Source organism: Triticum urartu, unplaced genomic scaffold, assembly GCF_056163025.1.
Source record: "Triticum urartu cultivar PI428250 unplaced genomic scaffold, HENAU_Tu73 scaffold2, whole genome shotgun sequence".
NCBI classification, from domain to species: domain Eukaryota; kingdom Viridiplantae; phylum Streptophyta; class Magnoliopsida; order Poales; family Poaceae; genus Triticum; species Triticum urartu.
The window spans coordinates 623,416-646,941 of NW_028260368.1; the positions used below are offsets into that span (position 1 = coordinate 623,416).

Genomic DNA, 23,526 nt, shown 5'->3' on the forward strand with positions numbered 1-23,526 from the left:
TATGAATACTCTACGAATAGTTTTTTGAACTGCATGTTGTAAACGACCAAGAGCCAATCCGAATTGATCTTGTAACAGATCCGCAACCGAACGAATACGTTTATTTTTCAAGTGATTCATATCGTCATCGTCAAGTATACCCGTTCCAAATTTCATTCCAATCAAATGATCCGTAGCGGCCAATACATCTCGTGGTAACAAGAATGTATTGTTCTGAGGAATATCAAGATTAAGTCTCCGATTCATATTTCGTCGACCAATCCTTCCTAATTCACATTTTTGTTGAAAAAATTTCTTTTGTAATTCCTCGCATAAGGACTCCGAAAATACCAGGTCCCCACCTACACAAGCAAATTGTTGATAAAACTCCAAAATAGCTTTTTCTTTTGACTCAATCCTCTTCTTCTCTTTAGCATTCGGGAAAGACAAGAAAATTTCAGGGTAGGAAACATTATCCAGAATTTCTCTTAGATTCGAACCCATAGCTGATGATAGAACTAGAATAGATATCTTTTGTTTTCTACTCACGCGAGCCCATATCCTTTCTTTTTTATCAATTGCTAATTCCGATCTCCCCCCCCAATCTGATATTATAGTGCCAGTGTAGATAGAAATTCCCTTATGATCTAATTCCGAGCGGTAGTAAATACCAGGACTTAGCAATATTTGATTGATCACAATTCGGTATATTCCATTTATAATAAAGGTTCCTAAGGAATTCATTATAGGAATGTTTCCGATAGAAATGGTTTGCTTTTGCACATCGAAACCAAAAATTAATCTCGCAGATACATATAATTCGGAAGAATAGGTGAGTGATTCATACACAGCATCTCTTTCTTTTATCGAGGGTTCTAGCAGTTGATATCCTTTCGCAAATAATTGAAATGCAATTTCGTGATCTGGATCTTTAATTGTTGGAAACTTGTCAAGTTCTTCTGCCAAGGCTTGATTAATGAACCTACAAAATCCCTCGAATTGGATCTGACTAAATCCGGGTATTGTGGACATTCCCTCGTTTCCATTCCGGAGCATCTTAATCTTAAGTTTCCTGTTTATCAAAGAAAAATTCCATTATCAGCTCACTCTTCATCAATCCCTATGGATCGATCTAGCAATCATGGAATCTATATTCTGTTTACTGAATCACATGAAATTCTAGGGAACTCCACATACGTATTTCATATATGTATTTCATACATATGAATAGAGACCATTTGGACGAAAGTTCGAGTTTGCCAGGGGTACAAATGAAATGAAAATGAATTGATAAAACATTCCTACAAAAAAAATTCTGCCACTTATACTTTATGTTATGATATTCTAATCAGATTGGATGGCAAAGATTTCTCATTTTATCTCCTTTCTATGAATGTAATAAAGCCGTAATATAATATACTAGAAAGTTTGACTTTACTTCGATTTAGAATAGCGTGCTTACTTTAATTTCTCAAAATAATTTGAGGGTTCTTTTTTATTTCGGATCGGAGTAGTATAATTGCTAGAAAATTCAGTATTTCATTGTGGAATTCTAAAATAAAGTAAGTCCCTTTTTTAAGTACATGCCAATCTAGTTATCCACCTCTCCCCATATCCATGCTTTTCTTTTATCGTAATTTCACTTGGGTACGCCAAGATAGTCAGGTTATACTCTATATCAGAGCAAATTTCCTTTTTTTATTCAAGATATTTAATTTAATACTTTGAAAAATTAAAGCATGATTCCCCATAGAGATATGTACATAAAGGGGATCTTTGGATAATAATGCTGTTCGGACCTAAAGTTTACCTATACACGGATTAAGCATAAAGCCATAATATTTTATTATGCCATTGAAGGGGGGGGAGATAATACCGATTTAAGAGTAGTTCACTACTGCAATAAAAAAAAGAGAATTCTAGTTAACGGTTCCAATTTATTCTGAATTTTGCAGCCTGTGAATAGAAATCCACTTTTTCTTCTTTTTCATCTCAATAGAAAGAAATGGGAAGTTTTATTGTGTTAACAATGTATGTTTTAAGATAGAATCTATCGAGGAGAATAATAGAAACTGGATCAAAAAAAGCAGGAATAGATTTTTTGAAAAAGATTGGAAAAAAGTAAGTAGAATTATATTCAAAATAAAAGGGGCTTTTCGTAAGAAAACGTGGATGAATACTTGCTGTTTTCTAGATTTTTGATCGGATTTTTTGGCGGCATGGCCAAGCGGTAAGGCAGGGGACTGCAAATCCTTTATCCCCAGTTCAAATCTGGGTGCCGCCTGATCAATAAAATACTTAGGTTTTTTTTATAGTGCTGATCGAATTCGATAAATTTTTACTTCGCATAAGTTCGGGCAAGAGAGTAACTGGGCCTGCCGATACTGGGTTTAGAGAAACCATACCATAGTTCTATCCTCAAACTAGGGTTAGGGTTTGTTTTGACGGTAGTGGCCAAAATGGTTATCAATAGGGGTGAGGTAGTGTTTCCTTATTCTTTTATTATATGAATTTGAATTGGTTCTTAATTGAGATTCGATTTGATAATTTTAAAATACGAGGATAAGATGTCAGAAATCTTGGTATCCAAAGAAAGGTCCCTAAGGGGCATTCTTTTTTTTTTTCAATCTAAGATTCAAGAAGGGACTCCACGAAAGAATATCAAGACTTACTAATTATTATACATTTTTTTATCGTACATCTTATGTTACCTACATACACTAAAGTAAGGACTACTTAATTCTAACGAGAATCAGATTAAATAGGTCGATCAAAAATCAATTTAGGAGTTGTATTATGGATAAAATCTCTTCATTCTTTCATAGAATGATACAAAGCAAGGCTGCAGGGTTTAGGTCAAAAATAAACATTAGGTAAGGTAGGTATCCAATAAATATTTATCTATCGATAATTTTATGGTATATTCGGGCGTCCTTTGCTTAAAAAAAAAAAAAAGAGTAACAAAAGGAATAAAAAATCTTCCTATTCCCGCTTCTTCTATTCAGGACATCATTCCCGTACTCTTTCTTTTTTAAGGAAAAAAGGGCTATAGTATCTCGTATTTTTAATGCTCTCTAATTCTACCAGAATTCCTATAAGAATTTGTTAGGAGTAAATTCCTTGAACTGATTGATCCATGGCCTTAGGGCGGAATCCCTTTTTGACTCTGTACCCTTGATTCCACTATGATTATTGATCAATAGTAGAATAATCCCTTCATAGAAATAGGAGACATAATTTAGATGGATATAGTAAGTCTCGCTTGGGCTGCTTTAATGGTAGTCTTTACATTTTCTCTTTCACTAGTAGTATGGGGAAGGAGTGGACTCTAGGGATACTACTAATTGATTAAGTAATCAAATTGTTGTATCAATTCTTTTCTTTAATGGATCATTTTGCATTAATCATTTTGTCAAACGTTATTCTTTAATCTTTTTCTTTAGTTTTGTTTCACTCCTGTAAGAAACTCTTGTATTGTAAGTTGTAATGTAAGAAAGAGCCATTATACCAATTCAGAATTTCTACTAGAAATGACGAATGGTTAAAAAAAGTTCTATACATAAGAAAATTAGACTTTCTTCCACGGAACTATTCACGGCATATCACACATTTTCCATTTCCTTTTACTTTTTACTATAGTCTATTCTTCATATTATTTTTCTTTCCTTCCATGGATTCTTTGGTCAAGAATTGTCTTAGATTTTTTTATTTTGACCTGATTGAAATTAAGTGGATGCAATGAAAAAAGAAATTGAATTAGACTACTTAACTATTTCAATCTACTAATCTATTCTATGTAGATTCAAAGATAATATAATAGAAAGAATCTAAAGTGTCGTAGAAAAAACTATATGTAGTTCTTTCTACCACACTTTAAGATTCCAACCAGATCCTTTCATTTAAGACTTGGATTTTTTTTATTTAATCCCTTTTTAATTTCTTCAATGATTAATTGGAATTCCAATTAATTATTTTGGCTGACTGTTTTTACATAAATAATAAGTAAAAAAGAAGTAGGAACTAGAATGAACAGTGCAGTAGCAATAAATGCGAGAATATTGACTTCCATAACCTCTTTATTTTTTATTTTCACAATAACTCGGGATGTAATCCCATGGAGAGGAAAAAGGGGTATCTTGTAAATTCAAGGGTAGGGCTTGCATTCTGATAATACTGAATCAATTCAATATTATGAATATCGGATCTATCAAATCAATTCATGGATGAGAGTTATATTTCACGGATGAGAGTTATATAGTATAACATAGGAAGATCCTCTATCCACACTAAGACCAAAATGGGTTTTTTGATTGGATTAGGAATTCCCTCTTTTTTAATCCTTTTCTACTTTTTCTTTTCTATATCTCTAACCCACGAGCTTTCTTAATCTTATACTTTCTTAATCTTATACAATTTCCCTTCCTTTTTCTTATAGTTATACATACAATTATGTATGTATTATATGACCAACTTTCACTTTCTATGGGTCACATAGACATCCAAATAAGCAGTAGAAGTGAGATGGGGAAAAGAGGTCTGAAATAAAAAGGGAATACGATTTATGTATGGATTCCGGTAAAATACCGGTACTCTATTCCATAAGAGTGGAATAGGAAATTAAGATGAGGATGGTATCATCATAAAGAAAGATAGAGTAATATAATATCCTAAATTCTACTAATCCACATATCGTATGTGTGTCTTTCTTTATCGATTGGGAGTAGTGAAAAAAAAATTCCTATATGCCCTCCCTCCCTCTTTAATGAGAGATGCAAAATAAAAAAGTGAAGTAAGGGTGCCCTGTGGGTATTTGATCTTGCTCCCTGCCCCTTTTTTTCATGGAAAAAGGAAATATCAATTTCTCCATTCATTGAACCCTAGTTCGGGACTGACGGGGCTCGAACCCGCAGCTTCCGCCTTGACAGGGCGGTGCTCTGACCAATTGAACTACAATCCCCGCGGGGTGTATGGCATACCCATTCTTAAATAGAACCATAAGAAGATTCGATTCGTCTTTCGTACTCTAAGAAATAGACGAATCATATACTACATACCCACATATTATATTATACGTGGGTATAGTGAGAGTGACATAACTAGTATGTCGTGATTTTTTATCACTAAAAATGGATAATAATCCAGCCTTCAATAAGAAAAACTCTTTTGTTTGTAAGAAAGGAATGAGAGAGATATGGATTAGAAAAAAAAATTTCCCTTTTTTCTTTATCTTTTATTTCTATAGATCAGACATTTTATTTTATGGAAGAAAAACAAAAGGATTTAGTTCATACTCACGAAGCCCTAGATTTTTGGTTTGGGCCGAGCTGGATTTGAACCAGCGTAGACATTGTCAACGAATTTACAGTCCGTCCCCATTAACCACTCGGGCATCGACCCAGGAAGAATTTATTCTAGGGTTTTTGCTAATCTATGATTAACCTCCTTTCATAATACTCCCTACCCCCAGGGGAAGTCGAATCCCCGCTGCCTCCTTGAAAGAGAGATGTCCTGAACCACTAGACGATAGGGGCATCACTAGACGATAGGGCCATATACAACCGCTCGTGATTATACTATAATCATAGTATGAGCAGTTTTTTGGAATTGTCAATATACTCGAAAAGTATAAATAGATCCAAAGCAAAGAGTTTTTTCCAACTTTTCTGTTATGTTTTCATCTAGGATTTTTTTTAGTTGATCGTTATAGATTAATTCTCCGTGCTTCATTTAGTGTTCATACCAAAAATGCATCCATCCCGCACTAAGTCATAAAATTCTCTAAAAATATAGAGAAAGTTTCAAAAACAAAGAAAAAAAGTGAATCAATTTAGTAGAAAAGTACTCTATCAGATTCGAACCAACGACTTACGTCTTAGCACGAGATTACTCTACCACTAATTTAAAAAGCCCTTTATCGGATTTGAACCGATGACTTATGCCTTACCATGGCATTACTCTACCACTGAGTTAAAAGGGCTTTTTATTTAATTCAAAAATTAGCCACTTGGATTTCCCATTATGGGTCTACTGCATAATGTACATATTATATATATAATATATAGAGATAGAGAGAGAGACATTATGTAGAGATTGTATATGTATATATCGATATCTTGAGAGCTCAAAATAAAATTAATAAAAAAAACATACCCTACATAACATATCCAACTCTTCTTGGTTCAGGGTTTTCCGTTTCGAAGACTAGTAAAATAGGCGGATTCTGGAACCCCAAGGATTCAACGGTATATGGATATGGAAAATATAAGATTTCCGATCCTAGCGGGAAAAGGCGGGGAACAGATACCCAATAGGATATAGGATCCTTGGGAGGAACTTTTGGTAATGGCCTTGATCCTCTATGCTATTTTTTATGTGTTCTTAGTTCTATTGAACTTTTTGCATTCTTTTAAACAAGAATCTAATAAACTAGAATTGAGTCAGTGGAAAAAAGGAGAGAGAGGAAAGTGTTAAATGGAGAGAGTCGACTAATCAGAGACTTTTAGGATCTTCTTTACATCAGGTAAATCTGTCGGCCCTGTCCGTTTTTTTCTTTAAGTTACGACTCTTTGCTGCTTACTTCTATCAAGCCATAGGGAAAGTCTATGATGAATTTGGAAAACTCATCTCACTCTTACTCTATGGCTCGGACTTAATGGGGGAAGAAAACATCTTCCATAATTTCTTTTTTGTTCAATTCTGGACAAAAAAGAAAAGGAAAAAAAGGAATTTATAGGGACAGTGTTACCCCCTATATCCCCTAGTTTATATTGTAGGAATAATAAAACAATTTAGCAGTCTGACACACTTACGTCCTTGCAAAGTAAATAATTATTATTGTAGTCGTAACCGTAGAATAGGATCCTAATCAAAATAAATACATTTGGTTCAGGCGCTATTAGCATGGTAAGAAAAGATTTTTTTTACAGACCAGAGGGGCTATCTAAATCCTAAAGTAAAGGCGAGCGATCGAAGTAGAAGTACCAACGGCTCAGTGTCATGAACCTTCTCCATCTGATTCAATAAGGGGGAATTAGCCTTCTTGTCAAATGGCTATCCTTGACAAAGGGTACCATTTATACCATAATCTACAATGTAGCGGGTATAGTTTAGTGGTAAAAGTGTGATTCGTTCTATTAATAACTGAATTTGAAATGATATACTTAAGGCATCCTTAAGTTTTTTATTTTTATATTCCGATGAAAACTTTAGTTCTTATAAAGGATTAAATCCTTTTCCTCTCAATAGCATATTGAGGAAGAATATACATTCTGGCGATTTGTATCCAAAGACTAATTTAAATTGCATCCAAAATAAAAATAGGATTATGAGTACAGAGTCGCGAAGCATAATTTTGCATTGGATTAAGTATTCCAATTTTGAAAATATGAGTAAAGGATCTATGGATGAAGATACAAAAAAGTTGATTTCCAATCGTAACTAAATCTTCTTAAAATAAGGAATAAGGAAGCCAAATAGCTAAAAAACGATAGTTTTGGTTTACTAGAACCATCCGCATATTGTTTCAGCTCGGTGGAAACCCAATTCTTTTCCTCAGGATCTCTTGAATGAAATTAGGGAACGAAGTAAGTAGATTAGATGAATTTAGATAGAATTTCTATCTCCTACTCTATAAGGATCATCTAGAAAGCGGAGAGCTTTGGTTCCATTCAAATAGAAAAGCTGACATAGATGTTAAGTGGTGAGAATATCCATAAAGGAGCCGAATGAAATCAAAATTTCATGTTCGGTTTTGAATTAGAGACGTTAAAAATAATCAACCAACGTCGACTATAACCCCTAGCCTTCCAAGCTAACGATGCGGGTTCGATTCCCGCTACCCGCTCCATTCTGTATAAAAGGAGTATTCTATTTGTCTAGACATGTTAGAGGCTTGTATTCAAGCCTTTTTTGTCCACCAGTTTCTGGTACTCCAGAGCGGAGTAGAGCAGTTTGGTAGCTCACGAGGCTCATAACCTTGAGGTCACGGGTTCGATTCCCGTCTCCGCACTTAGCAGTCTGTATAAAAGGACTATTCTATTTCTCTAGATATGTATGGTAGAGGGGCGTATCCAACCCTTTTTTATTCATTAGTTCCCGGCCCTAGAGGGCAAAATTGAGCAGTTTGCGAAGTCACTTGCCTTCAAAAAAAGAAGGCGCAAGGCCTCTCCCTACCCTGCAGAAAATAAAAATGAAACGAAAGGGACAGTCTACCTCTCCCTTCCCTTTAAAAAAAGTTTGCCCGTTGTTTGTCTCAGTTAATACCCAATTTTTGGAGCTCTGTTGGCGAGTTCTATTTCTGCCTCTGGAGCGCCCTCTTTTTTTGAGTGGGATGCAAAGGAAGGGTAAGATAGTAAGGGATACGGCACTAGACTAACACCTAATTAATACTTAATTTAATATAAGTAGTTAAACAGTTAACTAGACTAAACTTTTTATCATAGTACTTTGATAAATTAAGCGGGCGAGCGGCGGGAATCGAACCCGTATCTTCTCCTTGGCAAGGAGATATTTTACCATTGAACTACGCTCGCTACGGTATATATTTTATAGCGTATATCCGCCTGGGTCGACCTTCTATGTCTGGGTCGACCGTTTCATTTCATTTTATTATATTAGAGTTTTCCTTTTTTTATTATCTGTCAATGAATATTCTAATGGGAATGGAATTTCATAATACTGAAAGAGAAGAGCTAGCAATTCGGAACGCAAATTGCGTTTTAATACGTCTCACTATTCTAATTTTTTAGAAGAAATGGCCTTTATTATTTCTTTTTTATGGGGTTAATAAATATTAACCAAATTTCATTTAAGAAATGAGAGAATTCAGAATAGCTACGAGAAAGACTAGTCCAATCCATAATGATGTACCGGAAAATACAACATTTTTATTATTTGACCAACCATCAGGAGAAGCAAATACAAGGGGTACACTAATTACTAAGACTGAGGAAGTCGCAATTAATGCAAAAACAGCTAATTGGAAAGCAATAGTCATATTTCTAATCCTCCAAGCTACCATCAAATAAAGTTGACTACATATTTGATCCCTCACTTAAACCAAAATTGTAAAAAAATACAAGAAGTAGGAGGGGTTTAATCATGAATCCATTGATTCTTCTCTTTAATTCAAATTTATTACTTAAACCGCTTTTTTATTTGGATATGGGGGTGAGAAGAGATTATTTACTCTTTATTTCACAAGCGGGTATAGCGGATCCTGTATCCGTGTATACAGTATACAGAGATATATCGAAAAGGAACTTGTATCTGATATCTTTCTAGAGGCTAATAAATCTTTTTATTTTTTATATGGCTATGTTCTATTTGTAGGAGTAAAATAAGGATTAGGCTGTGGAGAGATGGCTGAGTGGTTGATAGCTCCGGTCTTGAAAACCGGTATAGTTCTAGGAACTATCGAGGGTTCGAATCCCTCTCTCTCCTTTTGCTTATTGAATACGTTTGTTTCTTTCATTTTTATTTATTTTTTTTTTCTGTCCCTTATCTTTCTTTCATAAAAAGGAATGAATGGCTCGGCTAGATGGAATAACCGAGCCAGAACAGAAAAAAAGTAGAACAGGTATAAATAAGAAAATCTTAGTTAAGAGGGTTCATGTAAAGAACAGGTTCCAAATCACGATCGATTCCCTTTTCAAAACCTGCTGCAGCAGCTCGGGCTCTTCCTGCATGCCATAAATGGCCCACAAAAAAGAAGAATCCTAGAACAAAATGAGAAGTTGATAACCAACTTCTAGGAGAGACATAATTAACTGCATTGATCTCGGTAGCTACGCCACCCACGGAATTTAAAGAGCCTAAAGGAGCGTGGGTCATATATTCTGCTGAGCGTCGTTCTTGCCAAGGTTGTATGTCTTTTTTCAACCTACTCAAGTCCAAACCGTTGGGGCCCCTTAGAGGTTCTAACCATGGAGCACGAAGGTCCCAAAAACGCATAGTTTCCCCTCCAAAGATAACCTCCCCAGTTGGGGAACGCATTAGATATTTACCTAAACCTGTGGGTCCTTGAGCGGATCCCACATTAGCTCCAAGACGCTGGTCTCTAACTAGAAAAGTAAATGCTTGAGCTTGAGAAGCTTCTGGCCCGGTGGGTCCATAAAACTCACTCGGATAAGCTGTATTATTGAACCATACAAAACAACAAGCGATAAAACCAAAGACAGATAAAGCAGCTAAACTATAAGACAAGTAAGCTTCTCCAGACCATACAAATGCACGGCGAGCCCATGCGAAGGGTTTGGTTAAAATATGCCAAATTCCGCCAAATACACAAATAAAACCCAACCATACATGCCCACCAATTATATCTTCTAAATCATCTACACTAACAATCCACCCTTCTCCACCAAAAGGAGATTTTAGTAAATAACCAAATATAACACTGGGACTAAGGGTCAAATTGGTAATTTTTCTTACATCTCCCCCCCCAGGGGCCCAGGTATCATATACACCGCCAAAATAAAGAGCCTTGAGTACTAGAAGAAAAGCACCTAGACCTAACAAAATTAAGTGAATACCCAAAATTGTAGTCATTTTATTTCTATCTTTCCAGACATAACCAAAGAATGGAAAAGATTCCTCAAGAGTCTCGGGTCCCAGAAGCGCGTGATAAATGCCACCGAAGCCTAAGACTGCGGAGGAAATTAGGTGAAGTACGCCAGATACAAAGTACGGAAAAGTATCTAGAACTTCCCCCCCTGGCCCTACTCCCCAACCTAGAGTAGCTAAGTGTGGAAGTAAAATCAACCCTTGTTCATACATGGGCTTTTCTGGTACGAAATGGGCCACTTCAAATAGGTTCATTGCTCCGGCCCAGAATACGATTAATCCGGCATGAGCTACATGAGCTCCAAGCAGTTTACCGGACAAATTGATAAGTCTGGCATTCCCAGCCCACCAAGCAAAGCCGGTGGTTTCTTGGTCACGACCAGCTAAAACGAAAGTTCCATTAAAGAGCGTTTCCACGTGGTAGAACCTCCTCAGGGAATATAAGATTTTCATGAGGCTGATCCTGAGCTGCCATCCACGCACGAATACCCTCGTTTAAAAGAATATTTTTGGTGTAGAAAGTCTCAAATTCAGGATCTTCCGCTGCACGGATTTCCTGGGAAACAAAGTCATAGGCACGTAAGTTCAGAGCCAAGCCAACTACGCCAATAGCACTCATCCATAAACCGGTGACGGGTACAAATAGCATAAAGAAATGTAACCAACGTTTATTGGAAAAAGCAACACCAAAGATTTGGGACCAAAAGCGGTTAGCAGTGACCATTGAATAAGTTTCTTCAGCTTGAGTTGGGTTAAAAGCACGGAAGGTATTTGCACCATCACCGTCCTCAAATAGAGTGTTTTCTACGGTCGCTCCATGAATAGCGCATAGCAGAGCCGCACCTAATACTCCGGCAACTCCCATCATATGAAATGGGTTCAACGTCCAATTATGAAATCCTTGGAAGAAAAGGATGAATCGAAATATCGCTGCTACGCCAAAACTCGGCGCAAAGAACCAACCAGATTGCCCCAGTGGATAAATAAGGAATACAGAAACAAAAACAGCAATTGGACCAGAGAATGAGATTGCATTATAAGGCCGCAATTGAACAGACCGAGCAAGTTCAAATTGGCGTAACATGAAACCTATTAGTGCAAAAGCCCCGTGGAGAGCTACAAAAGTCCATAGACCGCCTAATTGACACCAACGAGTAAAATCTCCTTGTGCTTCGGGCCCCCATAGTAGCAACAAAGAGTGTGCTAAACTATTGGCAGGGGTAGAAACTGCTGCGGTTAAGAAATTACAACCTTCCAAATAGGAACTAGCCAATCCATGGGTATACCAAGAAGTTACAAAAGTTGTCCCTGTAAACCAACCCCCTAAAGCGAAATAAGCACAAGGAAAGAGCAATAGGCCAGACCATCCTACAAAAACGAAACGGTCCCTTCGTAACCAGTCATCCATAGTATCAAATAGATCATTTTCTTCTTTAGGAATTCTACCAAGGGCTATAGTCATAGTGATCCTCCTATTCAATTACTTCAACCATTTCCGAGCACCTCATATCACTTTCCAAGGCATATGATAGTTTTATTATCTGTGGACGATTTCTTTCTCGTTCAATGCCCTTTTTCAATGGTCTCGAAGAGAGAAATTTCCCATTTTTATCTATGGAGTCACAGTCACAACCGAGGTCGTGGTAAATCCATGAATTTGATTCGATTTGTTTTTCTTATACTATTTATTTGTTTTTCTTATACTATAGAAATAGAAATAAATTGTTTTTCTTATACTATAGAAAGAAATAAACCTTTGAATTCAGCATTATTCCAAGACTCCTATTTCAAAGTCTATCTTTTAAGGGAAAAATGCAAATAAAAGTAACCCTTCTTTTCCCATTCCCTCTCTATTGCATGGGTGGAAGAACTAAAATAATAGAGGATTCTGAAAAAAAAAAATGGACCTTCGAAATCCAATTTTATGTGTAGCGCAAAGGAGTTGCGATTTCTTCTTATTCCTATAGAACATCTAGTAACAAGAATATGAAATCGTAAATAGCGAAAAATTCTTGTCTTGCGCGGTCTAAGTCTAAGGAAATAAAAAAAATTCGCTTATACAATTTCATCTACATCGAATTTATATATCAGAATAGCGGATAGAGGCATCATTAAAGGAGTCAGGTCTACTTACTTTATGCTTCTTTCCAATTTTATGGTGGATTTGATAAGAACCCTTTTTGCTTTCTTGATAAATAATCGACAAAAAAAGCGTTTTTTTTATATAACCTGCTTGTTTTATTATAATTATAACAAGTCCTATATGGAAATGCCCGCTAAAGAGAAAATCTATTTGATTGTCTCTCGGCCAATATCGATTTTTAGAAAGAAAAAACAAGAATTTTCTTCTTTTTTTATTAACATTAAGAAAAAAGAATATAATTAAAATGGAATTGGCAATATAATTTTTATAGACTTTTGAAAGAAAAAAAAGGGGTTTTTTGCAACCGTTATTTCTTATTTCTTGCCTATATCATATCACGGAAACCTTTCGCTTTGGAACGTGGAGAGATGGCTGAGTGGACTAAAGCGGCGGATTGCTAATCCGTTGTACAATTTTTTTGTACCGAGGGTTCGAATCCCTCTCTTTCCGCTCCCTTGGATCATTTGGGACTTTCGAATTGGAAAGAATTCTGACCCCCGGATTTTCTCATAGATAAATGTACGAAACAAATCCAATAAGAAAAAAAAAAACTGAATTTTTACTCCTCGCGTCCAGGATTCCGTCCTGGGTCATTAGATAAGAATCCAAAGATAAAGAGTGAAACAAAGAATATCACTACTGTATAAACAAAAAGTTTGAGAGTAAGCATTACATAATCTCCAAGATTTTTTTTTAAGGAATAGATTACCAGTTTTTCCTTACCACACGGATCCACTAGGATGGTTTTTTTTTATACCTAAAAATGCAAAAAAGAATTCTTGAAAAAAATTGCAAGAATTCTTTTATAATAAGCACTCTTATCAATAGCAAAAATAGGGTTAGGTGGTTAGGTATTGTGTAGGTACCTTTAGGTACCTGCTCAACCTAGGTGCAGGGGAGTAGAAAGGCTGATCCAAATTTATTGCTGTAGCTACCCATTCAATGTAGAAGAATTTAAATTTTAGAATCGAAGGTTCATAATATAAAAATATAAAACTTCTCGGCTTTTACCCATTTTAAAATTTTTTTGGAATGAACACATCATTCAATTTGGCATACAGAGTACTAAAGATTTCATCGAAAACTTACAGCAGCTTGCCAAACAAAGGCTAATAGAAAAAAGAATAGAGGTATAACAGGCATAATATCCACGATTGGATTGAAAATAGCATAAGCTTCGGGTAATTTGGCAAAGAAAAAACTAGTAGGATAAAGAACAGAATTAAAACAGATACAGGTTAAACTAAGTATATTAGGCATAACAAGCATTTCATTCTTGTAGAGTAAATAATTGGATTTTTCTTGAGTTATTTTTTTAAGGGAAAGAAGGAAAAGGCAGATTCAAAATCTTTTTTCTTCGGACTTTCCCAAACACAAAATACCTCCTTGTATTCGCACTCTCAAATGAGAGTGGAATAAATTCGACTTTCATATAATATCTTAATAGAATTCCATGTAATGATCAATGCATTTTTTTGATTCTATATTATCCGCATGTGTAGAATACTAGCAAGAGAATATCCCTCCTTTTTTATGTAATTGAAATGGTATTGACGAATAACAAATAAACATACTAGTGTTTATTAGTGTCGCATAAAACCCGAAATGGGGCGTGGCCAAGTGGTAAGGCAGCGGGTTTTGGTCCCGTTACTCGGAGGTTCGAATCCTTCCGTCCCAGATTGTTTCTGATGAAACAAACGGTGAAATCATATAGTATTCCGTACGAGACAAAAGTTTATTAAAGAGAATAATGATATCTTATTCTTTCTCAGAAAACATAATAAAGTCTTAAGTCCAGTCAAATTGACTATCTTTATTTTCATGAAAAAATGGGATCTATCAAGCACATTCAGGATATGCCTCTACTATAAAATCACTTAGTCATATTTTTTTCTTCCTTTTGGTATTCGAGTTGAAGAAGTACGAGAATTCTATAACTACCAAAAACTTTCAATCTTTTCATTGGAATAGTTTATTTAGTTATTATAGTTAATTGTTTTTGGTACTGAAAAAATATATTACTACTAGAATTCTAATTCTAGTAATTAAATTAATTAAACTTTTTTGGAGGTTGATAGTTTATTTATTGAGGAAGAGTCAATCCTTCTTTTCTCACTTCAAGATTGATCATCTCGAGCCATCCGTTGAGGGTGGAAATTTAAGAATAAATAAGTTTTAAGCAAACTTGTTTAGTCGTCTTTTTCAAACTATGTTTCATTCATATGATAGAATTTTAATATGGGTTTAAATAAATTGGATCTTGGCGGAGGCTTCCCGGATAAATACTTACTTTCTTTTATCCATATTGCTCCATAGATAGCAAGTTTTAATTAGTATAAAAAAACTAAACCAATGACTATTCATGATTCCATCCATATTGGATCAATTCTCTATACCACTTTGCAATGAAAAGAGGAATGTTTGTTATGGTAAAACTTCGTTTAAAACGATGTGGTAGAAAGCAACGTGCGACTTGAAGGACATGATCGATTGTGGATTTTGCTATCCATCATTTTCCATAGTAATGAAAATGCTCTTGGCTCGACATAGCCTGTTCTATTCGTTCCGAACCAAATTTGCGCTGGGTTTAAGTAACATAGTACACGATGGAGCTCGAGAGGACAGAATTTTTTTTATCAAGGGAAAGAATCTAGGGTTAGTGAAAACTAATAAATTAGGCCAACTTTGTCAGTCTATCCTTAATATAGAAATAAATCGAAAGGTTAAAATAAGAAGAAAGTCCAATAAAAGTATATCAGAATCAATCCCTCTTATTAGATTTCTATAGAAGAGATAAATGCTTTATCGAAGGAAATAAGAAAAAAGGGTATGTTGCTACTCTTTTGAAAGAAAAAAATAGGAATTCCCGAAGTAATGTCTAAACCCAAGGATTTCACAAATCAAAGATAAAGGATTCCAGAACAAGTAAACACAATTTTCAATTGTCTCAACAACAGAGTTGGATTAGAATAAGGAATAAAAGTCAATTCGTTCGAAATGAGACAAAGAAAAGAGTTTAAAGACGACTCAAAAATTTTGGAAGGATTTTGCCTTCGAAGTTTGTCAGGCAAAATTAGCCCACTTGAGTCATGAGTATAAATGAAATTTGTTTTTTCTGTAAGGAAATTAATGCACGTCATAGTCTAATTTCTATTATTATCGACAGAAATTCGAATCATTTTCTCGAGCCGTATGAGGAGAAAACCTCATATACGTTTCTAGGGGGGGGCGTTGTTTATCTACATCTATCCCAATAAGCTGTCTATCGAATCGTTGCAATTGATGTTCGATCTCGAAGAGAAGGAAGAGATCTTCAAAAAGTAGGTTTTTATGATCCGATAAAGAATCAAACTTGTTTAAATGTTCCAGCTATTCTCTATTTCCTTGAAAAGGGTGCTCAACCAACAAGAACTGTTTATGATATTTTAAGGAAGGCAGAATTCTTTAAAGAAAAAGAAAGAACTTTGAGTTAATTGAAGAACTAAATGAATCAAAAAATAGGATAGGAGAAGATTATTAGTATTCCTAGTTGTCTAATTATTTAGACACAATTTACCTCTTTTTTAATCCTATTTGGATTTATATTATATCGTGCCAATCCAACATAAGCCCCTATTTTATTTACTTTTTCTATCTAATTTGTTTTCTTACCATTGTATTTCCATTGACAAAGGTCTATTGAACAAATAGAATTTGTAGATAGATGGGTCTCTTTATCCTCACTCCATATTCAATTTTTCCGCCTACACTTCGCTCAAATGATAAGGGTGTTCCTCTTGCATGTATTCTCATACAATATAATATATATTTTTTATAATATATATTTTTTGTTAATAAAAATCGCTAAAAATAAGGAGAATTTGGCCATCGTGATTAGGGTCGCTCTTTTTTTAACTTTACTTTAGTGGAATTTCACCGGACCTGTTCGTTTTGGCATTTGAGTGTTTTTCATGGTCGATAAAAAAAATCTTTTGATGTCTTGCTAGTTCAATGTTTTGACAGAAGCGCGCGGTGTAATTCCATTGATTTTTGGATTTCGATCGTATCTAAGATCCTTTTTTTATCTGGGTTGCTAACTCAATGGTAGAGTACTCGGCTTTTAAGTGCGACTATGATCTTTTACACATTTGGATGAAACAACAAATTCGTCCAGACTCTTGGTAGAGTCTAGAAGACCACGACTGATCCTCAAAGGTAATGAATGGAAAAAATAGCATGTCGTAATAAAATCAATCTTTTTTGAATGGAATCCAAAATTACGATTTTCTGGGTCTAATGAATAAATGGATAGAGCCTGGCTCCAATTCTGGTAAAATAAAAAGCAACGAGCTGAACTTCCTAATTGGAATGATTCCCCGCTCTAATTAGACGTTAAAAATAGATTAGTGCCGGATGCGGGGAAAGGTTGGGTTTTCCTATGAGTGGACCCTTTATTTTTTCTTTTTTTTTTTAGAAATCCTAATTATTCTTGATTATGGATTGAATAAGGGATGTTATGGATTGAATGTGTAAAAGAAGCAGTATATTGATAAAGAGGCTGTATTCCAAAGTCAAAAGAGCGATTGGCCTGCAAAAATAAAAAACTTGTTCTGTTCTTTTTTTTTAATTAGAACAAACATAAACTAATTGGGTAGAAAAGGAGCAGAAAAAGATCTGTGGATTAGACTCCCTTTCTTTCCAGGGTTTGTATTAAAAATGCAACACCCTGTTCTGACCATATTGCACTATGTATCATCATTCGATAAACCGAGAAATGCTTCTTCTCTCTGATTCAAGTAGAAATACAAATGGAAAAATTCGAAGGGTATTCAGAAAAACATAAATCTCGTCAACAATACTTTGTCTACCCACTTCTCTTTCAGGAATATATTTATGCATTTGCCCACCATTATGGATTAAATGGTTCTGAACCTGTGGAAATAGTTGTTAGTTGTAATAACAAGAAATTTAGTTCACTACTTGTGAAACGTTTAATTATTCGAATGTATCAGCAGAATTTTTTGGATAACTCGGTTAATCATCCTAACCAAGATCGATTATTGGATTACAAAAATTATTTTTATTCTGAGTTTTATTCTCAGATTCTATCTGAAGGGTTTGCGATCGTTGTGGAAATCCCATTCTCGCTACGGGAATTTTTTTGTCTGAAAGAAAAAGAAATACCAAAGTTTCAGAATTTACGCTCTATTCATTCAATATTTCCCTTTTTAGAAGACAAATTTTTGCATTTGGATTATCTATCACATATAGAAATACCCTATCCTATCCATTTGGAAATCCTGGTTCAACTCCTTCAATACCGTATCCAAGATGTTCCATCTTTGCATTTATTGCGATTCTTTCTCAACTATTATTCGAATTGGAATAGTTTTATTACTTCAATGAAATCCATTTTTTTTTTTCAAAAAGAAAATAAAAGACTATTTCAATTCCTATATAACTCTTATGTATCAGAATATGAATTTTTTTTGTTGTTTCTTCGTAAACAATCTTCTTGCTTACCATTAGCATCTTCTGGAACTTTTCTGGAACGAATCCACTTTTCTAGGAAGATGGAACATTTTGGGATAATGTACCCTGGTTTTTCTCGGAAAACCCTATGGTTCTTTATGGATCCTCTTATGCATTATGTTCGATATCAAGGAAAGGCAATTCTTGCATCAAAAGGCACTTTTTTTTTGAAGAAGAAATGGAAATGCTACCTTATCAATTTCTGGCAATATTATTTCTGTTTTTGGACTCAGCCGCGAAGAATCCATATAAACCAATTAGCAAACTCTTGCTTCGATTTTATGGGGTACCTTTCAAGTGTACAAAAAAGTTCTTTGTTAGTAAGGAATCAAATGCTGGAGAATTCATTTCTAATAGATACTCGAATGAAAAAATTCGATACCATAGTCCCCGCTACTCTCCTCATAGGATACTTATCAAAAGCTCAATTTTGTACTGGATCGGGGCATCCTATTAGTAAACCCATTTGGACAGATTTATCAGATTGGGATATTCTTGATCGATTTGGTCGGATATGTAGAAATCTTTTTCATTATCATAGTGGATCTTCGAAAAAACGGACTTTGTATCGACTAAAGTATATACTTCGACTTTCATGTGCTAGAACTTTAGCTCGTAAACATAAAAGCACGGTACGAACTTTTATGCAACGATTGGGTTCGGCATTTTTAGAAGAATTTTTTATGGAAGAAGAGCAAGTTTTTTCTTTGATGTTCACCAAAACAACTCTTTTTTCTTTCTGTGGATCACACACTGAGCGTATTTGGTATTTGGATATTATACGTATCAATGACCTGGTCAACCCTCTTAATTAATCATTAGACGAAATTAAGAAACAGGAAAGGGTTGATAAATGATCAAGAAAAAACTTTTCTATTTTTCATTCTGAAATGTTCTTTTTATTATAATAAAGAGTAGGTGAATCAACTTACTAATTAAAAAAATTAGTAGAACTTCCTCTTTGGAATAGAAATTGGCTATTTCTACATAGGGAAAGTCGTGTGCAATGAAAAATGCAAGCACGATTTGGGGAGGGATTTTTCTCTATTGTAACAAGGAAGAATTATCTACTCCATCCGACTAGTTCCGGGTTCGAGTCCCGGGCAACCCATATAGAAAAGACCCATCAAAGTTTTTCACTTTGACTCACTTCATTTACAAATACAAAATTATTGGTTTGGTTAATTTAGTTATATGGATAGCTAATCTTTGGGCTGACTTGGTTGACATTGGTATATAGTCTATGTTATACTGTTAAATAACAAGCCTTCTATTATCTATATTCTAGTTAATACGTGTGCTTGGGAGTCCTTGCAATTTGAATAAACCAAGATCTTACCATGACTGCAATTTTAGAGAGACGCGAAAGTACAAGCCTGTGGGGTCGCTTCTGCAACTGGATAACTAGCACTGAAAATCGTCTTTACATCGGATGGTTCGGTGTTTTGATGATCCCTACCTTATTGACCGCAACTTCTGTATTTATTATCGCCTTCATCGCTGCCCCTCCAGTAGATATTGATGGTATTCGTGAGCCTGTTTCTGGTTCTTTACTTTATGGAAACAATATTATCTCTGGTGCTATTATCCCTACTTCTGCGGCGATCGGATTGCACTTTTACCCAATTTGGGAAGCTGCATCTGTTGATGAGTGGTTATACAATGGTGGTCCTTATGAGCTAATTGTTCTACACTTCTTACTTGGTGTAGCTTGTTATATGGGTCGTGAGTGGGAACTTAGTTTCCGTCTGGGTATGCGTCCTTGGATTGCTGTTGCATATTCAGCTCCTGTTGCAGCTGCTACTGCTGTTTTCTTGATTTACCCTATTGGTCAAGGAAGCTTTTCTGATGGTATGCCTTTAGGAATCTCTGGTACTTTCAACTTTATGATTGTATTCCAGGCAGAGCACAACATCCTTATGCATCCATTCCACATGTTAGGTGTAGCTGGTGTATTCGGCGGTTCCCTATTCAGTGCTATGCATGGTTCCTTGGTAACCTCTAGTTTGATCAGGGAAACTACTGAAAATGAATCCGCTAATGAGGGTTACAAATTTGGTCAAGAGGAAGAAACTTATAATATTGTGGCTGCTCATGGTTATTTTGGCCGATTAATCTTCCAATATGCTAGTTTCAACAACTCTCGTTCTTTACACTTCTTCTTGGCTGCTTGGCCTGTAGTAGGAATCTGGTTCACTGCTTTAGGTATTAGTACTATGGCTTTCAACCTAAATGGTTTCAATTTCAACCAATCTGTAGTTGATAGTCAAGGTCGCGTTATTAATACTTGGGCTGATATCATCAACCGTGCTAACCTTGGTATGGAAGTAATGCACGAACGTAATGCTCACAACTTCCCTCTAGACTTAGCTGCTGTTGAAGTTCCATCTATTAATGGATAAGGTTTTTCTGCTAACATATAAGAATTTTTGAAGACAGAAATACCCAATATCTTGTTCTAGCAAGATATTGGGTATTTCTGTCTTTATTTTGAATCTTTTTTTCTTCTTAATCTTTCTATTCAGAATTCAGTTAACGACGAGATTTAGTATCCTTTCTTGCATTTTCATAACTCGTGAAATGCCGAGTAGGCACGAATTCCCCCAATTTGCGACCTACCATAGGATTTGTTATGTAAATAGGTATATGTTCCTTTCCATTATGAATCGCGATTGTATGGCCAACCATTGTGGGTAGAATGCTAGATGCCCGGGACCACGTTACTATTGTTTCTTTCTCCTCCTTCATATTGACCTTTTCTATCTTTGCCAATAAATGATGAGCTACAAAAGGATTCGTTTTTTTTCGTGTCACAGCTGATTACTCCTTTTTTCCTTTTTAAAGAGTGGCATTCTATGTCCAATATCTCGATCGAAGTACGGAGGTCAGAATAAATAGAATAATGATCAATGGAAAAAAGAAAAAAATCCTTTAGCTGGATAAGGGGCGGATGTAGCCAAGTGGATCAAGGCAGTGGATTGTGAATCCACCATGCGCGGGTTCAATTCCCGTCGTTCGCCCATCGCATTATTGCAAATTCCAAAAATGCAATTTTCCATATTCCTAGTTACGTATTTACTTACGGCGACGAAGAATAAAACTATCGCTATATTTTTTCCTTTTCCTAGTTCTTCTTCCAAGCGCAGGATAACCCCAAGGGGTTGTGGGTTTTTTTCTACCAATGGGAGCTTTCCCTTCACCGCCCCCATGGGGGTGGTCCACAGGGTTCATAACTACCCCTCTTACTACGGGGCGTTTACCTAGCCAACACTTAGATCCGGCTCTACCCAAACTTTTTTGGTTCACCCCAACATTACCCACTTGTCCGACTGTTGCTAAGCAGTTTTGGGATACTAAACGGACCTCCCCAGATGGTAATCTTAAAGTGGCCGATTTACCCTCTTTTGCAATGAGTTTCGCTACAGCACCTGCTGCTCTAGCTAATTGCCCACCCCTTCCACGTGTGATTTCTATGTTATGCATGGCCGTGCCTAAGGGCATATCGGTTGAAGTAGATTCTTCTTTTCTCTCAAAAAACCCCTTCCCAAACTGTACAAGCTTCTTCCAAAGCATACGGCTTTCTAGATGTATATGACGATCTCTAGACAGATGGATCTTATATGAATCATATGATGAAGTACCACATGAGTGGATATATAGGAAAGGAATCCAAATCTGCCGAATCGCTCATGTTATGATCTTCTACATCCTAGGTCTCTGCGTTCCGTCATCTGGCTTATGTTCTTCATGTAGCATTCAGATCGAATGACTCTATGAAATTACGTCGATACTTCCACATATTATGGGTAACGTAGGAGACATCCCTATTTTCCCCCGGGGGTCTTAATTACCACTGCTTAGCTTTCAATTTGCCTCTGACCATCAAATTAAATGTGAATAACCCGTCCTCCTCTCTTTGAAACAAGGGGCGCTTCCGGTTCTGTGCGTGCTTCAAACAATTTTGTCTTCTCCATATTACCATATCTCTAGAGCCAATAATTTTCTATGAGGAACTACTGAACTCAATCACTTGCTGCCGTTACTCAACAGTTTTCTGTTGAGGTCTATCCCGTAGAGGTAGTCAAATTGGATCAGTGATCGATTTCTAGGTTTCGTCGTAAACCTAATTGGTTACTTCCAATTACGTAAATCAATAGTTCAAACCGCACTCAAAGGTAGGGCATTTCCCATTGATATAGGAACTTTTGTACCAGAAACAATAGTATCTCCAATTATAGCCCCTCTGGGATGTAAAATATATCTCTTCTCACCATCCCCATAGTGTATGAGACAAATGTATGCATTTCGATTAGGGTCGTATTCTATGGTTACGATTCTACCAGATATGTCTTTTTGATTCCGTCGAAAATCTATTTTACGGTATAGGCGCTTATGACCTCCCCCTCTATGCCTTGCGGTAATGATTCCTCTGGAATTACGACCTTTACCACAACGGTGCCGTCCATGGATCAAATTATTTCGTGGATTGGATTTCACTTGCCTGTCTACGGTTCCCTTGCGCGTGTGCTCGGGATAGGTGTTTTGTATAAATGTTTCGCCGTATTATTAAGTATTCTCCTTTAGTTTTTTTCTCTATCTAGAAGTGGAATAGAATAACCCGGTTGAAGGGTAATGATCATACGTCTGTAATGCATTGTATGGCCCAGAATAGGTCCTATTCTTCTACCTTTTCCAGGTAGTCGATGGCTATTCACAGCTACCACCTTAACACCAAAGAAGAGTTCGACCCAATGCTTTATTTCTGTCTTAGTGAATCCCGATTCGACATTAAAAGTATATTGATTCTTTCCCAATAAACGAAGACTTTTTTCTGTAAATACTGCGTATTTGATTCCATCCATAAATCGACTTTCCCTCCTATGCTCTGAGTTCCAGTATCGATAAGAATTCGAGTTCTTATTGTTCTTATGTTATGGTATGAATATACCATACCAATTCGTTATGTATGGATGATGGATGAGATTCCATGGATAGAGAGCCAGTTCCAATAGACTTATGGAATGTTCCCGTTCGTGTGCATCCAGCAGGAATTGAACCCGCAAATTTACCAATTATGAGTTGGGCGCTTTAACCATTCAGCCATGGATGCTTAACAGGGATCATCGTACATCGTAAATAACCAATTTTCATATAGAAAGACATATCATAGAAAAATGAAATCGAAAATATTCCGAGATGGCAAATATTCGGAGATGACTATGAAAACACCTCTCTGGATCCTCGAATTGAAAGAGAGATTGAGAGGGATCAAGAATCCTAATTCTCGCTATTTGGAATGGATCCAATTCTATTGAGTCTGACTCATAGTG

At 35.9% G+C, this 23,526-nt stretch overlaps 4 non-coding genes across 4 annotated transcripts; all 4 read right to left on the bottom strand.

The window, feature by feature from the left end:
* Positions 1-4,862: 4,862 nt before the first annotated feature.
* On the bottom strand, positions 4,863-4,936 carry TRNAD-GUC (transfer RNA aspartic acid (anticodon GUC)). The gene has a single exon. It is a non-coding gene; the product is annotated as a tRNA-Asp (tRNA).
* A 358-nt stretch (positions 4,937-5,294) lies between these two features.
* TRNAY-GUA (transfer RNA tyrosine (anticodon GUA)) lies at positions 5,295-5,376 on the bottom strand. Its single transcript has one exon. It is a non-coding gene; the product is annotated as a tRNA-Tyr (tRNA).
* Positions 5,377-5,884: 508 nt separating this feature from the next.
* On the bottom strand, positions 5,885-5,956 carry TRNAT-GGU (transfer RNA threonine (anticodon GGU)). Its single transcript has one exon. It is a non-coding gene; the product is annotated as a tRNA-Thr (tRNA).
* A 2,483-nt stretch (positions 5,957-8,439) lies between these two features.
* TRNAG-GCC (transfer RNA glycine (anticodon GCC)) lies at positions 8,440-8,510 on the bottom strand. The gene has a single exon. It is a non-coding gene; the product is annotated as a tRNA-Gly (tRNA).
* Between the last annotated feature and the right edge of the window lie 15,016 nt (positions 8,511-23,526).